Genomic DNA, 16,488 nt, shown 5'->3' on the forward strand with positions numbered 1-16,488 from the left:
CTTTTTTTTGCATTCCTTTTTGAGAGTTATTTTTGTTCACAAAGCAAATTATCCTTCATTAATCCTCAGGGTGTTTTGGTGTATATTTTTTTCAGTTTGTCAAAGTCACTCAGAATTCTAATCTTCTACAAGGTAAGGGGTTCACTTAAAATACCAGTTCTTCAATTGTACCTTGCAGTATCTAGAAAAAAATTCGGGATATTCCCGTGTATATTAATAAGTTTGAGGAATTTATATAAGACAAACATAGTTTTACACCTAGGATCATAAAAGAAAAGTTTATCAGGATAAAGAATAGGTCAAAAGGTGAGATGAATTAACTTTTACTGTTCCCTCTTCCAATAATATCTAACACTCTCATTTACTGTGCTAAGTGCTAAGCCAAGAAAACGTAACAGATGTATTTCTTGTCCTTGAAAAACTCAGATCCTAAAATAGGTGTCATTGAAGTTAGAAAAAGATTAAGAAATAGACTTAAAGTATGCAGAAGATAACATACTTTTTTCAAAGTATATATACCTTTACTAATTTGTACTGGCTGGAATCTGGTAGTAAAAGGTCTCTAGATGGTTCCCACTAAGTCTGACTTCATAACGTTGGCCACAGCTTCTGCATTGCTCATCTGTATAAGACTTTTAGCAAGGCTCTTTTCTGGAATCAGATACTGTCTTTATTCTTCTACCATTACTGTTTTTCACATACACACCCATCCTCCCTGTCCACTCTTCTACCCCCACCACCCCACACCCTGCATATAGATGATTCAGTTCAATTACGTCACGTAGAGTTGACCCTACACTCTACTTGTTCCCTGGATTCCCCCAAATTATTTTAAACCTTTTTCTTATAATTACTCTCAAATTCTTTTTTTCCATGATAGAGAGTTCCTGAGAAATAATGATGATAGATTAAGTGTAACTTCTTTCCATAAAGAGGCTGAGGATCTCTGGTATAGGGATTATAATAATCCTTGCTGGAATGAGGTGTTGTTGTTGTTAGGTGCCCTTGAGTTGGTTCTGACTCAGTCACCCTATGCACAACAGAGCAAAACACTGCCCAGTCCTGCGCCATCTTTACAATCGTTGTTATGCTTGAGCTCGTCGTTGCAGCCACTGAGTCAATCCACCTCGTTAAGGGTCTTCCTCTTTTCCGCTGACCCTGTACTTTGCCAAGCATGATGTCCTTCTCCAGGGACTGATTCCTCCTGACAACATGTCCAAAGTATGTAAGATGCAGTCGCGCCATCCTTGCTTCTAAGGAGCATTCTGGTTGTACTTCTAAGATTTGTTCATTCTTTTGGAATGGGGTGTAGATATTCTACACTTGTGACCACATAGTTGGGGAAAGCTATCAGAATTATGAAGGAAGAGATGGAAAATTCTTGATGGAACTGAAATAGGTAAGAATTAGAAATATTCCCCTAATATTTGAGAACATGTGAAATATCCTAAAGAGTAGATACAGTGGAGAAAGCCAATAGCAGAATAAGCAGTCTGGGTATATCCTGGTATTCTAATTTGTAGCTATAGATAAGGAATTTGATGGTAAAGAAAAGAGAATGCAATGAAAGAATTTTAATGAGAAAGATTTTATGGTTAAAGCAAACCCACAGGACAGAGTAAAACCGCCCCATAGGGTTTCCAAGGTTGTACTCTCTTTTACGGAAGCAGACTTCTACATCCTTCACCCAGAGTGGCTGGTAGGTTTGAATTGCTGACCTTTTGGTTAGCACCAGAACACTTAAAAACTGCACCACCAGGGCTCCTTCTGGTTAAAGTTATGGGTCACCAAGTCACTTTTGAAAAAATGTATAAACACTCACAGCCTTCATTATTTGGTCAAATGTGGCTAGTTGTGCTCCCCTACTGAGGGAAATGGTCAAAATAACAACAAAAACATCACTGAAAAATTACTAATACAAAGTCCCTTAAGTAACAACTTTTGTTTACTGGATTTTTTAAAGCTATATTCAATTTTTTAAAAAACATTTATCCTAACACACCCTTTTCTATTCTACTAGAATACAGCTATCTTCTTAGGACATCTAAAACAAAGTTTCCTCTTGTCAATCAAAAACAAATGTCATTAATTTCTATGAAGTTCTAATTATGATTATCATAATGTAAAATAAGGTGTGTGCTTTTTGTTTCTCCCCAAAAATACGCAAGAGCAAGACTGGTAACGAGAGAGACCAAAAACAAACAAAACAAAACAAAAAACCTATTGCGTCGAGTCAATTCCGACTCCTAGCGACCCTATAGGACAGAGTAGAATTGCCCCATAGGGTTTCCAAGAAGCACCTGGTGGATTCAAACTGCTGACCTTTTGGTTAGCAGCTGAACTCTTAAGCACTACGCCACCAAGTTTTCAACGAGAGAGAGTAAATAAAAATATGATAATGGGGAGATGCCAAATCAGGTAAGGCACAATGTTTAATATAAACCAAATCATTGAAAAATCCATTTTACAGAAACAGATGCATTTAAATTGCTATTTAGGTGCTCTTGCACATTTCCTGTGTATAGGGTATGGCTTAAATTCAGGGTTCATTTAGCTACGGCTCAGTTGGTAAGCGTGTTAATGAACAAGGTAGAGTTTGAGCCATTCATTTCAGACATGCAAATACTTTCAAGCAAGGAAGAAGTGTCTTCCCCTCTGCAGGGGCTCCTATGTGGAAAAACTTGGATTTTATATTGATTCTGGTGAAAATGTTAGAGTCGATAAAAGTTTAAAGATAATTGCTTCGTGGGGTTTATATATTTAGTGGAAATAAAATTCAGAGCAGTTGTGTTCACAGCCTTTAACTTTTTTTCTTGAAGTTAAAAATAATTCTTCTAGGAGAGGTGAATGTTTTATTAACCAACCCAGTAATTTTTTTTACTATGTATAAATAATTGCTAGGTGTTTCAGCAATTCCAGTTGTAAAAGTGACTGGAGTCAATATCATGTGGTAAATTACTATAATACCTTACTAAACATTTTTCATATTTCAATTAATTTTTTTCCTCTGCTCAGTCCTAAACAATGAAGAAACTGTATAGTTAGCAATAGTTTCAGCATGCCTGAACATTACAATTTCACCAACAGCAATCATTTTTGGACACACAAGCTGTCAGTAAAATAATTTCATTTACCTTTTAATTGATGCTTAGACCTCTCTAAGACCATAATTAACAAGCCTCCTTTAATGATAAGCCAAAATATGTCTTCGTATAATTAGCAGTTTCTAACTCTAACACCAAGCAGCTCACCTTTGTCCTAGCTGAGCAGAAGTTGGAAGAATTATGAGGAGACCAACCCAAAGACAATTCTAGGCGGGATATTGCAAGGGTCACACGAGACGACTATCTGAAACCATTTAACGCTCCTATGAGGAGGAAAAAAAAAAAAAAAAAAATTTTTTTTTTTTTTATGAGGAGGAGAAGGGAATGCGCTTTACTATCGTTGTCATTTTGTAACGGAGACGGGCTTCAGAAAAGACATTCTGCTTTCCTGTACTTAAATGTGGAACATCTGTGGAAGCAAAATGCCTGTGCCGGCTGTGCACACAAAAAGAGAAGCATTTCCATCTTGAAATCGCCTTCCCGGATATTGTTGGGGAGGAGAAATAAGTGGCCAGATCTTTTCTTACTGCATTTTAAGTTGGTATTTGTTGTTGCTACAGGGGATAATCAGGTTTGCCCACTGTTTCAAGACAATATCCTGATGGACAATTTTTTTAATGTTCCCAAGCATAAGTTTCACCTACATAGAGTCAGGTCGATGTAATGCTTTTAGCAAGGAGATAGATTAAGTTACTGTCTGCTCAGTTCAAAATCTCCATGGTGATTACAGATCAGAAACTAATTTGAAAAGGATGGATTCTATTTCCCCAATGCTTTCTGCTAAAGTACTTAAGACGGCCACTCCAGATTACTTAAAAAAACCTACATCTTACTCTATTCAAGTAATGATTAGAATATTTCAATTAGATTGACTCATAACAATCCTTGTTTGTTATTAAAAATCCTAGACTAACTTCCTTAGTCACACCTAGTTAATTTAGGCTTTACATGATTGAAAATAACGGAGGAAAATAGTAACTATAGTATTTAAAATAATTTTTTTGTTTTTCCCCTCTTAGGTGTTCATAATACTTTTCAATGAACACATTACGCTTTGAGGTTAGAAAATTTATACATTCCATAGTAATTCTAGATAAGAATCAGAAATTAGGAAATGTTCTTTTGGTCTTTGTGGTTGAAGACTGAACATATTTTTAAAGTACTTTGTAATTGGTAGTTATGTCTGTCTCTTAAGTAAGTCTACCCTGATTCTACTCAGCATATTGTGGGAGATAAATTTCCTAATTTTCGGCTTTTATTATTGAGGGGCTTCTATTATTCCTGTCAGAGAAGTTATTTTAATTATACTTCAGGAGAAATGAGTCACATATTAAAAATTGCATGTTGTGGACATATTTAGTATGTGCCATTTGGAAAAAGTCGTGCAATTATATGTTAGCTTTCTTGTTTCAAGAGAAGGGGCTTTAATGGGTTTCAGTTTAATTTAAATGTTTCTTATTTATAAAGCAGTAGCATTTTAATACACTGAAGAAAACCCTTAGGATTGTTGGCAAGAAACTAGACCTGGCTTATTAAGGGTAGAGCAAAAATTTTTGAGATTAGACACCAATATTTTAAGCACTTTGATGAAAGAACGACACACTGCCATTGATATATTAGCATAGTAAGGTGATACTGCACAGGAAAGAAACGCCCCAGATTGTTTTGAAAATTTTACTGGGCCTGTTAGACTGAGAAAATTGCTCATAATAAATTAAATTAATTAATTTAGAATTTTCTCAGCAAATGAGCTTTGTATTGTCTAAGCCCAAACCGTTCTATCAATTCCATGTTGTAATTTTCTACATGATATATGTGGAAGTCAGAAGAGTATATTTATTGAAATGCCTTGGATATTTTTTGCTGGATAAAAAAAAGGATTTTAAAAGCCTGGATTATTTTCTCTGCTTGTTCTTATTATCCTGAAGTTTATAACTTTCCCCTTCATGTCTGTTCTTTGTAATTTGAGAATGTGGGGAAAACTGTTCCATAGAATTTAGCATTTTATGGTGGTTTATGAGTGTAGAGTCTAACTCATCAAAAGTGTATTATGTAGGTCTTACTAGCTCTCTTGCAAACATCTTTTGGAATGCGTATCACATACTCTGCATGCAGTTAGAAGAAAGATATGGATGGATGCAGGGTGGTATCCCTGACTGTGCTTACTGAATTCCAGAATTTAAATGGAAACATATTTTCATATTTACCACTTATTTTAGCTCTTCATTTGGCTTACATTGTATACATAACATCCATACAGATAAACACTTTAAAAATAAAGTTAGATGCTATGCAGGATTATGAAACTAGTATGCTATGAATTTAGTCTTTGAGAAGCTAATAGTTCAATATAGGCGATACTTGTTGCTGTCAAGTCAATTCTGACTCATAGCTACCCTATAGGACACAGTAGAACTGCCCCATAGAGTTTCTAAGGAGTGGCTGGTGGATTCAAACTGCCGACACTTTGGTTGGCAGCTGGGCTCTTAACTGCTGCACCACCAGGGCTCCAGTATAAATGATGTATATATAGTGCTGCTATAACAGAAACAGCACAAGTGGATGGCTTTAACAAACAGAGTTTATTTTCTCACAGTTCAGGTGGCTGGAAGTCTGAATTCAGAGCTCTGGCTCTAGGGGGAGGCTTTCTCTCTCTGTTGACTCTGGAGGAGTGTCCTTGTCTCTTCCGAGCTTCCGCTCCTGGGCAATCTTCACGAAGCTTGGCATCTCTCTTTTCCCATCTCTCCTTATTGACTTGGTTGTTTGCTCTCCTTTATATCTCAAAATAGGTTGACTCAAGATACATCCTACACTAATCCTGCCTCAATAACATAACAAAGACAAATCATTCCCAAACGGGATTAGGTATAGAGGTTAGGATTTATAACACATATTTTTAGGGGGCACAAATCAATCCATAACATTCTACCCTTTGGCTCCCCAAAATTCATGTCCTTGCCACATGCAAAATACATCGACCCCATCACATCATTCCAAAAGTCTTAAATCAACTGCAAGTCCAAAACCTCATCTTCTGAATCATCTAAGTCAAATGTGGGTGAGACTTTAGGTGTATTCCATCCTGGGGCAAAATTCCTCTTCATCTGTGAAATTGTGAAATCTAGACTACAGGTTATCTGTTTCCAAAGAATAGTGGTGAAACAAATGCAAAACAGACATTTCTATTACAAACTGGAGAAACTGGAGGGCAAGAAGGGGTAACGAGTGCCCAGCAAGTCCAAAACCCAGCAGAACAATTTACATTAGCTCTCAAAGCTTGAAAATAATCCTCTGTTCTTTGGGGCCATCTGGGCAATGGCACTGCCCTCCCGATTCTGGGTGTTGGCCATACCCTCTGGATTCTGGGTTGAGGCCTCTTGGCCCTGGGCTTCAGTTTGCCTTCTAGGCACTCTGGGAGGGCAACTCTGCTCCCTTGGCTTGGCTTTAGGCAGTCCCATCCTCCTATTGCATCTTAGTGGCAACCCCTTGGCCCTGGCAGGCCCCATTCTTTTGTCTCTTGGGCATGGCAGCCCTTCCCCCTCAGCTTTGGATGGTGGCCCCATCCCACTGGCACACCTGAACAGCAGTCCCACACTCTAGAAAAGAGTTGGAAAAAATCCACCTCTTTGAAACCTAGAAGGCTGTGGCCCCACCCTTTGAGATCCAGGAAACTGTGGCCACACCCTTCGAAACCGAGAAGGCTTTGCTTTCCCTGTTCCTTTCAACAGTTCTGCTGATCTCCAAGCTGCTTCAGGGATGGTCCTTTTCTTTTCTTGGAGGACAACAGATGTAGCTCCTTTAGCCTGTTTCCTGCCTGTAGAATTCCAAGAGGCAGACAGTGTTCTTTCCTTTTGTTCTTTCTCTGTCACCTTCAGTCTAAGCTGATGGGTTTTCTGCTGTGGTAGTTGGTTAGACCCATCAGTCACAGGCTTAATCCCTGTAGCAAAAGACTGTGTAGCCAAGTTCTTGGTGAACAGTCTAGGATAAAAAAAAATAAAATTTTTTTTTTTTTTTTTTTTTTAGACCCATCAGTCACAGGCTTAATCCCTGTAGCAAAAGACTGTGTAGCCAAGTTCTTGGTGAACAGTCTAGGATACATGTCCTTAATTTGTACAAGAGAATTTTCTGAATCTTTAATTTCTCTTTTCATTTCTCACAGTTCATTTTTAATTCCATCCCTTTTGTCTCACATTTTACTAAGCAGCAAGGAGAAACTATGTGGTCCCCCTTTAAGATTTTCCTTACAAACCTCATCAGCCGGATATCCAAGTTCATCATTTACAAGTTATAGCTTCCCTCAAACATTAACAATTCTGACAAGTTCTTGGCCACTGCAAAAAAGTATTTCCTTTCTTGCATTGTCCAATCGCATGTTCATCATTTTCTTTTAAAGCCTTACCAGAAGCACATTTAACATCCACATTTCCAGCAACATTCTGTTGCTGGTACGAAATGTGTTCTCTAATAGAGACTTTCTCTATAGCTCCCCTCACTTCTTTATGAGCCCTCACCAGAATTGCCTTTGACATCCATAATTCTAGTGATGATCTCTTCAAAGCAATCTAGGCTTTTACTCGTGGGTACCTTAAAAACCTTCCAGCCTCTACCCATTACCAATTCCAAAACCACTTCCGCATTGTAGGTATTTGTTAGAGCCGCACCCCATTCCCAGTACCAAATTGTCTTAGTTACCTAGTGCTGCTATAATAGAAATACCAAAAGTGGCTGGCTTTAACAAACAGAATTTATTTTCACACAGTTTAGGAGGCTAGAAGTCTGAGTTCACAGCACCACCTCTAGGGGAAAGCTTTCTCTCTCTTGGCTCTGGAGGAATGTCCTTGTTTCTTCCGAACTTCTGCTCCTGAGTGATCTTCATGTGGCTTGACATCTCCATTTTCCCATCTCTGCTTACTGACTTGCTTGTTTCACCTCTTTTATATCTCAAGAGAGATTGACTCAAATTACATACTACACTAACCCTGTTTTATTAATGTAACAAAGACAACCTATTCCCAAATGAGATTATAACCACAGGCATACAGGTTAGGATTTATAAAACATTTTTTGGGGATATAATTCAAATCTACGCAATAACCATAAAACCAGATAGGTGACAGGTGATGGGAAAGGGACATCAGGGATAATTTAGCGAAGAGGAAAGTGGCTTCAGAGAAGGCCTGGTGAGGAATATGGCAGATGAATTTTGAGAATGAATCTGTTAGAAATAATCAGAGGATGAGGAAACCAGGGAAGGTCAAAGTATATAAACTGGCTAATAATGAGAGAGTGATAATAACATAAAATAATCAGTAACAGGGAGCTTCGGCGGCAGCTAGAACAGGACAGGGGAGACCCAGAGGCTGCGATTCTGCTCTCAGCCCTGTGACTCAGGTCTGTTCATTTCCAGCTCTTTCACATTTGCCTTTTCATATTTCAATAGCCAACTCAGTGAACGTTGAAGGCAGCTAAGGGGCTCCTTTTGATGAATTTCTGCAATTTATTTTCTCCTTTGGCTATTCCATTTTTAATGAGCAGAGTAACATATAGGGGAGGTTCATTTTCTAAGTGTTCTTTTCACATTTAGAACCGGATACCAAAGCAACATCTGAGGGTGAGAACACTGATGGGGCTGTGCAGATAATGAAAGGGGAAGTGGTTTTTCAGATGTGGTACGAGGAGCTCCACCAACACCAGGAGAACTTTAGGTCATTAGGAATTTTCAGGCCATTTGTTGCTGAAGGATTAATGTCAGCCTTAGGTTCTGAGTAGATGCCTGCTTGTAGAAAATTGCTTGTGGAAAAATTAACTTGGATAAATTGAAAACTGCTCTTTGTCCACATATTGAACAATTGGAAACTATCATTTTTCCATCTGTTTTTTGTTTCTGGGCATCCTGATTATATCTAGAGCTGTATTTTTTATGTTATTCACCTGCTGAGCATTTGGTGAGTAGAAAAAGCTTAGACAATTGAGTTAAATTTGGGATAGACTGTTTCAAATATGTAGGTGATGGAGTGAACTGAATCCCTGAGCCTTTCAAGGTGGTCGTTAGCCAATGTAGTGTGGGTACCACAGGTGAAATTTATCTCATTAATTTTTAATTAGGGAATGTCATCTTTACTTCCTTTTCCTGAAGCCCACACTTCATTCCATGGTTTAATTATGTTATTAATATACCACAGCAAAAAACCAGTTCATCTCTTCTTGATCTCCTAATAAGCAGTTTATACAAAACTTCCCCATCATTTTCAAGTCCTCAATTCTCCTCAGTCCCTCATTCTCAGCAGAAGAGTTCACTCTTATTTGATGGAGGAGCTAAAAGTCATCTAGCATAAACTCCTTCATTTGTTCTGTGCTCTGCTTTGGTTTCTATAGTTCTTATGTCTCCTTCCCTTTAGTCTAAGAGTAAAAGGTATTTCCTTTCCTTTCTGGGGCTCAGCACTGTGTCTGGGATCTTGGCTTTTCCAAGCCTGGCCTGTAGACCAGAAACGCTGGCATCACCTAGGAGCTTGTTCAAGTGTAGAATTTCAGGGGCCATCTTGGACCTAAGAGTGAAAATATGTACATTAACAAGATCCCTAGCTGATATCGGTTCACATTTGGGAAGCACTAATTTAGATTCTTGTCAGTCCTACATCTTCCGGGACCATTTTCCTTTAATTACTTATTTTCTTTGTGAAATTTCTTCCTCTCCGTTGGCTTTTAAGTGCTTGCGCTTTTATTATATCATGTCAAGTTCTCCTTCTCCCACCAGTTCTTAGTTAAATTACACATTACAAGATTCTGAGCCATTGTCTTGGGTTTCTTAATATCCTTTCATAACTTCTGACATTTTGCTTCTACATGTACTCTTGCAAGTGACCAATGATTTCTGGTTCACCAATGCAACAATTTTGCCTTAGTCTCCATGCCTTTAAATCTTTGTGGAATTTTAGATTGCTCAGCTTTTTCCTGAAACATTCTCCTCTAGCTTCCATGACACAAGCCTTGACCAAGGCTCTAGTGGATTATCTTGGTTTTTTTGTTTCCTTTCTTGTTTACAACTGGGGTTGAAGGACTGGCCTGGGAGAATGATTAGTTATAACTGTGATATATCTTAATCACAAGAGAGATCCCCCTCAATTTAGAATTGGAATGCTGTGGGGTAAAGAATTTAAATTTATCCAAAGAATATTGTCTTTATCTTCGGTTCCTGAGAGATAACCTCTCTCCAGTGAATGAAGTGTCTTTGATGAGACCCCCAGACCACACCTGAGGGTTTATGCTAACATGGTGACTCAGGTGGGGTCTGATCAGGTACAAAACACCACCGTGTGATATCAGCCAACCTGAGGGGCACACGACTAAATCAATCATGACTATGTAATGAGGCCCCTGTAAAGGCTCTGGACTAGAAAATTCTATGGGTTTCTTGATTGGTGAAAGACATTGATGCATTGGGAACACCTCCTGGACCTCACCTATGCATCTATTCATTTGTATCCTTTTTGCTGTATTAAAGCTGTAATTGTAAGTACACTACCTTCTCTGAGTCCTGTAAGTTGTTCTAGTGAACTGTGGAACCCAAGGGAGTAGCGGCAATGAGAAATGAAAGGGAGTCCTGGGGACCCCTCAACTTATGGCTGGTTTCCTGAGCGGGTAGCCAGCAGGTCAGAAGTGATGATGTTGTATAGACTGCCAACTTGAAGCTAGAGTCTGTGGTCTTGGGCAGACTTGGCAGTCTGGAGGACTGTGCCCTTTAACTTGTGAGCTCTGGTCTACCTCTGGGGGCTAGGGTCAGAGCAAGAAGTGCTGCACGTGCAGCTGGTATCAGAACAGAAGTGAAACAGAGGGGAACTGAACTGATAATAAATTGATATAGATTGTTCAACTCATTTAGTATCAGGGAAGCTGGGGATTGATTATTTTTACAGTTATGGACGCAGCATTCAAGTGTGAAGCAAAGTGAAATCCAGAGTTGTATACATATTTGCTAAAAACTAAAGGGAAGAAGATGACTTAAAGAAAAGACCTGGGGACGAAAAGTACTACAGTTCTCATTAGATATTTTGGATGTCATACTCTAAGGGAGGCAATAAATGAGTTGAATAGTTTTTAGAATTTTTCTCATGACTTGGGATTTTGTATCAAAATTATTCCCTTGATGGGCAGTCTCTCAGCTGAGTTCTTCCTCCTCCCCCAGCTTGGTGGGAATAACCTTAGGAATCAGAAAAAATTTCATCAATGCAGAAATTTAGAAAGAAAAAATAACCATAGTTCTACCCTCTCAGAGATGATAACCTTGGGAGTGATCTTTCTAAACTTTCTGAGATAACACACACACACACACACACACACACGCACACAAATATTTTTCCTTTCTTTCTTTTTACTATTTGTTTACAAAGAGTGAAAGCAGCTTTTTTTCAGTTACTTGTGTATGGTTTGGAGCCCTGGTGGTATAGTGGTTAAGTGCTATGGCTGTTAATTAAAAGGTTGGTGGTTCAAATCCACCAGCTGCTCCTTAGAAACCCTATGGGCAGTTCCACTCTGGCCTATAAGGTCACTATTAGTCAGAATCAGCTTGACAGTAATAGGTTTGGTATATATGATTTAGGTTTCTATGTAAAAGTATATACAGTGTATCTATGTCATTTTTAATTGCTCAATATCATTTATTTCAACAACTGTTTATCATTCTTTTCAATTTTTTGCCCCTTTAAACATTGTTTAAATGAGCGTTCACCTGCAGGTATCTTTATTCACTTATCATATTATTTTATCATGATAAATTACCCAAAGTGGAATTTTTATGTCAAGGCTATGTATATTCCCAATTGTGGATTTATATTGCCAAATTGTTCACTAATTTGTAGGCCATGCAGTATATATTAGTTCATATTTCTCCTGATATTTCCCAGTATTGGAAGGGCCAGGATTAAGGTCATGTAAGTGCAGGACTAGGCTCTGTATTTATTTAAATTTTTATATTATGTTTAATTGTTATGTTTATATTTAATTTGCATTAGATGTTTTTCTCGTTCATTGAGTTTCATGACTCCTTAAATTTTGTGCCTGAAATGAACATGTAAGTCGTATCACCCTGATCCTGGCCCTAAATATTTGGTCTGACGTTAAAAAAAAAAAAAAGCCAATTATCACTGATTTACATGATAATTGTCTTAATTTACATTAAAAAAATTTCGAATCAGGACAAACTTTTCACATTTAATGATAGTTTGTATTTCTTCCTCTAAATTGCTCTTTTGTGTTATTTGCCAATTTTTCTATGAGGTGTTGTTTTTTCCATCTTGATTTATAAAAACTCTCTATCTCTGTTTATGACATACATTACAGGAATCTCCTCAGGTTTTTATCTTTAAAAAATTTTTACGTGATTTTTTTCTACATGGAAATTTGAAACTTTTATGTAGTTATGTGGATGTTAAGACTCTTTAATATGTAAAAAATCTTTCAGTTTTCTTTCCTTGCTTCAAATATTTTTTCCTGAGAGAGTTTGAAAGGTTAACCTTCTTTGCCTTTGATGAAAGGTTAATATTTTTTTTCTTTCAATTGTTAATAATTTGAATATTTAAAAATATGCCATCAAAGTTCATTGTAGCAGAAAAAGGGGGAGGATAGAATAGGAGAAGAGATACAAAGTGGAGAAACAGCAGGTAAGATGGAGCTTTTCCCCCAACTTTAAGAGTTATTGGGTGGAGCAAACCATTAACATGACTGACTGCAGAAGGGTTGGAGGTTTGAGTCACCTAGTGACCCCTGGGAAGAAAGTCCTGGAGATCTACTTCTAAAAAATCAGCCATTGAAAACTCCATGGCGGCCAGGTCTACTGTGACACACATGGGCGTCCCATGAGTTGGAAATGACTCAACGATAACTGGTTTGTTTTTTTTTGATTTTTGGTATAGTAGGCATTTTTTTTTTTAGGCGTATAATTGGAGCCCTAGCGGCATAGTGCTTAAGAACTCGGCTGCTAACCAAAATATTGACAGTTTGAATCTACCAGCTGCTCCTTGGAAACCTTATGGGGCAGTTCTACTCTGTCCTATAGAGTCGCTATGAGTTGGAATTGACTTGATGGCAACCGATTTGGTTTCAACGGGTTTAGGCATATAATTAAGGAATTGTTCCCCAAGTGGTTAGCTAGTTTATCATGTCAACTATATTTAAAATTCACAAGTGGTATAACTGGATGTTCTGGCAATGTGAAGCCAGAAGTTACTTTTTCCCCTTTTCCTATGTTTTTTCTGCCTATTCCTTCCCCAATTTCCTTCAGCTTTGTCCCCTTTCAGTTTATTGCAGCCAAAGTGATCATCTTTCTAAAAGGCAAATCTGCTCAGGTCATAATAGTTGCTGAGAAATATTTGAAAGTCTATGCCATATAAGAGGAATATGTTCTGTAGGGCAGTATCAGGAAAATTTGATGCAAATTTAAATTGTCAAACAGTGAAGTGTTCTGGCTTATGAGGATGTGGGTTACTAGTTTGGGTTCTTTGTCTATGAAAATATTTCAGGCTGGAAGTCTACTTGTCAGGAATGCTGTGCAAGGGATTCCACATAGGCAGAAAATGGAAATAGATGATTTCAAGATTCCATAGAACAGGAGCTCAAAAGACAAAGAATTAAGGGGAAAAAAAATTGCAATTGTTAAAATGTCTCCTGTTAGACATATTCACTTCTTTTGTTAAAATCATACAAAATACTATATGGTCATTTTAGACGATTGTAGAGTTTTTTCACAGCAGGAAATTTGGAGGTTTGTAAGAGACTATTTTTTTTTTATTATTATATGCTATGTTTATGACTTTAGAATAATGGAAATGAATTTTCTATTGAAAGTGTTAATTCTTGCATTTGCTGTTGGTATAGTATATTATTGCAAAACAGTACTCTTAAAAAATTTTTTTTCTTTTTTTGAAATGTTAATGTGTATTCTCTATCTTTGTCTTAGATATCTTTTAATTGTGATAGCTTAAATATATAGAAATGTCTTAGAATTTGATCTTAACATGACTCATGGAAGTGATTGCTTTCTTTTGGTATGGAGTGATACTATTGGACCGTAATCTTATAATACATTTGAAAAAAAAGTTTATTATACTTTTTAGCGATCTCCATCAGCTCAACATTGATTATCGTATGAAATGGGGGCAAGGAGAGCATCATAACTTCATGGTTTAGTGATTTATTCTCTGAACCACAATCTAGTTAAAAGTAGAGATGCAAGGTTACTAATATATTAGGACTAAGGTCACAGAAGGGAATCAAATGCCTGATGCCTTGACTTGATTATTATTAAATGTTTCCCTTCAGGAACATTACATTAATTTTCAATTTCAGAAAGAAAATTACTTTTGCAATGGTTAAAACAGGAAGCTAACCAGGTTCCTCCAAAGCCTGGACATTTGCCAACTGCCTTGAGCTATTCTTGATAGATAATTTCTTCCACATCCCCTCCTCCCCCACAAGCACTATGCTCTAATTGTCTAGTGGGTAGAAAATATAATTTTTGCTAAATGAATTTCTGCAGATGCTATGGGGAGTACCTATATGATCAAACTGCTAATTCACAGGAGGCCATTTGCCTGGATAAAAATTTCACATATATGGTGGTTGTAGAGTTCTACATATTTGCCAAAAAATATTTTTAGTAACATTTCTTTTTTTTTTTTAATGTATAGGATTAAAATGTGGTAGAGTTTAACAGATGGAGGATGGAAGCATAGTAAAGCTCATTCAGTCAGCAAATGTTTCAGTGTCTACTGTGCATATAACACTCTCAAAGCTCCTTTATCTCCCAAGGATAACCTGTTGCTGTCGAGTGGATTCTGACTCATAGCAACCCTGTACGATGGAGTAGAACTGCCCTATAGGGTTTCCAAGGCTGTAAAGCTTTACGGAAGCTGCTGATTTAAAATGAAAAAAAAAAAAAAAAAAACTCAAGGCAAATTTTGGATTTTATAATGTTGCCACATTCTTTTTCGTTTCTTTAGTTTTTGTTTTAGGATTGATGCATGAAATTAATCGCAAGTTTTGTTATTTCTGTCTCTAGTCATGAGAAATTGTGTCAAATTAGTGTGGAAAAATTCTTTCTTAAGTGCCTTTTTGTATTTCATGTCAAAGGAATGAAATATACTGTAACATAATTGAGGCTTGAATTGTATCACATAAGGAAAAAAATCACTTCTTGGCTATATCAATTCTAATTTAAAAGGTTGCTGGTACATACATCCATTGTGTATGCTGCAACATACATCCATGTCAAAAGTTTAATTTAAATTAGTCTCATTTTCTGAGTCATAATCCTAGGTTTATATAGTTTAGTAAAAAATAGCCTGTGTGAAATGTATGAAAACATTATGAGTTTTCCTAAAGCAAATATTGGTCAATCAACAAGAAGTACAACTGTGTGAAAAAAAGGAGCTACACCTTCCAAAAGAGGAAAAACATGTCAGAAAAGCCTCTTCAATTACGGAAGGAGTAAAAAGTGATCAAGGAAAAGTCTTGATGTCCTAATAGACATCTATGATTTTCAATTGTTTTTTACCATGACAGTAACAAATATATTTCACATTCTAACACACACATAATTGGATGTGTAGACACACTAAACTGGATATAAATAAATATCCAGTGACCCATAATACCATCAATACTAGTTACCATTGAGTCAATTCCAACTCATGGCAATCCCCTATGTGTCAGATTAAAACTGTGCTCCATAAGGTTTTGAATGACTGATTTTTCACAAGTCACCAGGCCTTTTGTCTGAGGTACCTCTGAGTAGACTTGGACCTGCAACCTTTTGGTTAGCAACTGAATACATTAACTGTTTTTACCACCCAGACTCCAGTTGACCTATAAAAAATACATACATATTAATTGTGTACATATAAATTACTGAACTAAGTTTCATGAAACATCAATTTCTCCTACTTTACACAATGCACTCTGATATTTTCTATTTCATTAACATAAAAAAAAAAGCTGGTTGAGCAATCCCACTCCTAGGAATATATCCTAGAGAAATAAGAGTCATCACACGAATAGACAATGCACACCCACGTTCATTGCAGCATTTTTCACAATAGCAAAAAGATGGGAACAACCTAGACACCCATCAACAGATGAATGGATAAACAAGCTGAGGTACATACACACAATGGACTATTATGCAATGATGAAGAACAATGATGAATCTGTGAAGCATCTCATAACATGGACGAATCTGGAGGGCATTATGCTGAGCGAAACAAGTCAATCGCAAAAGTACAAATATTGTATGAGACCACTACTGTAAAAACTCATGAAAAGGTTTACACACAAAAAAGAAACAATCTTTGATGGTTACGAGGGAGGGGAGGGGTGGGGATGGAAAAACACT

This window comes from Loxodonta africana, chromosome 6 (assembly GCF_030014295.1).
Source record: "Loxodonta africana isolate mLoxAfr1 chromosome 6, mLoxAfr1.hap2, whole genome shotgun sequence".
NCBI lineage: Eukaryota > Metazoa > Chordata > Mammalia > Proboscidea > Elephantidae > Loxodonta > Loxodonta africana.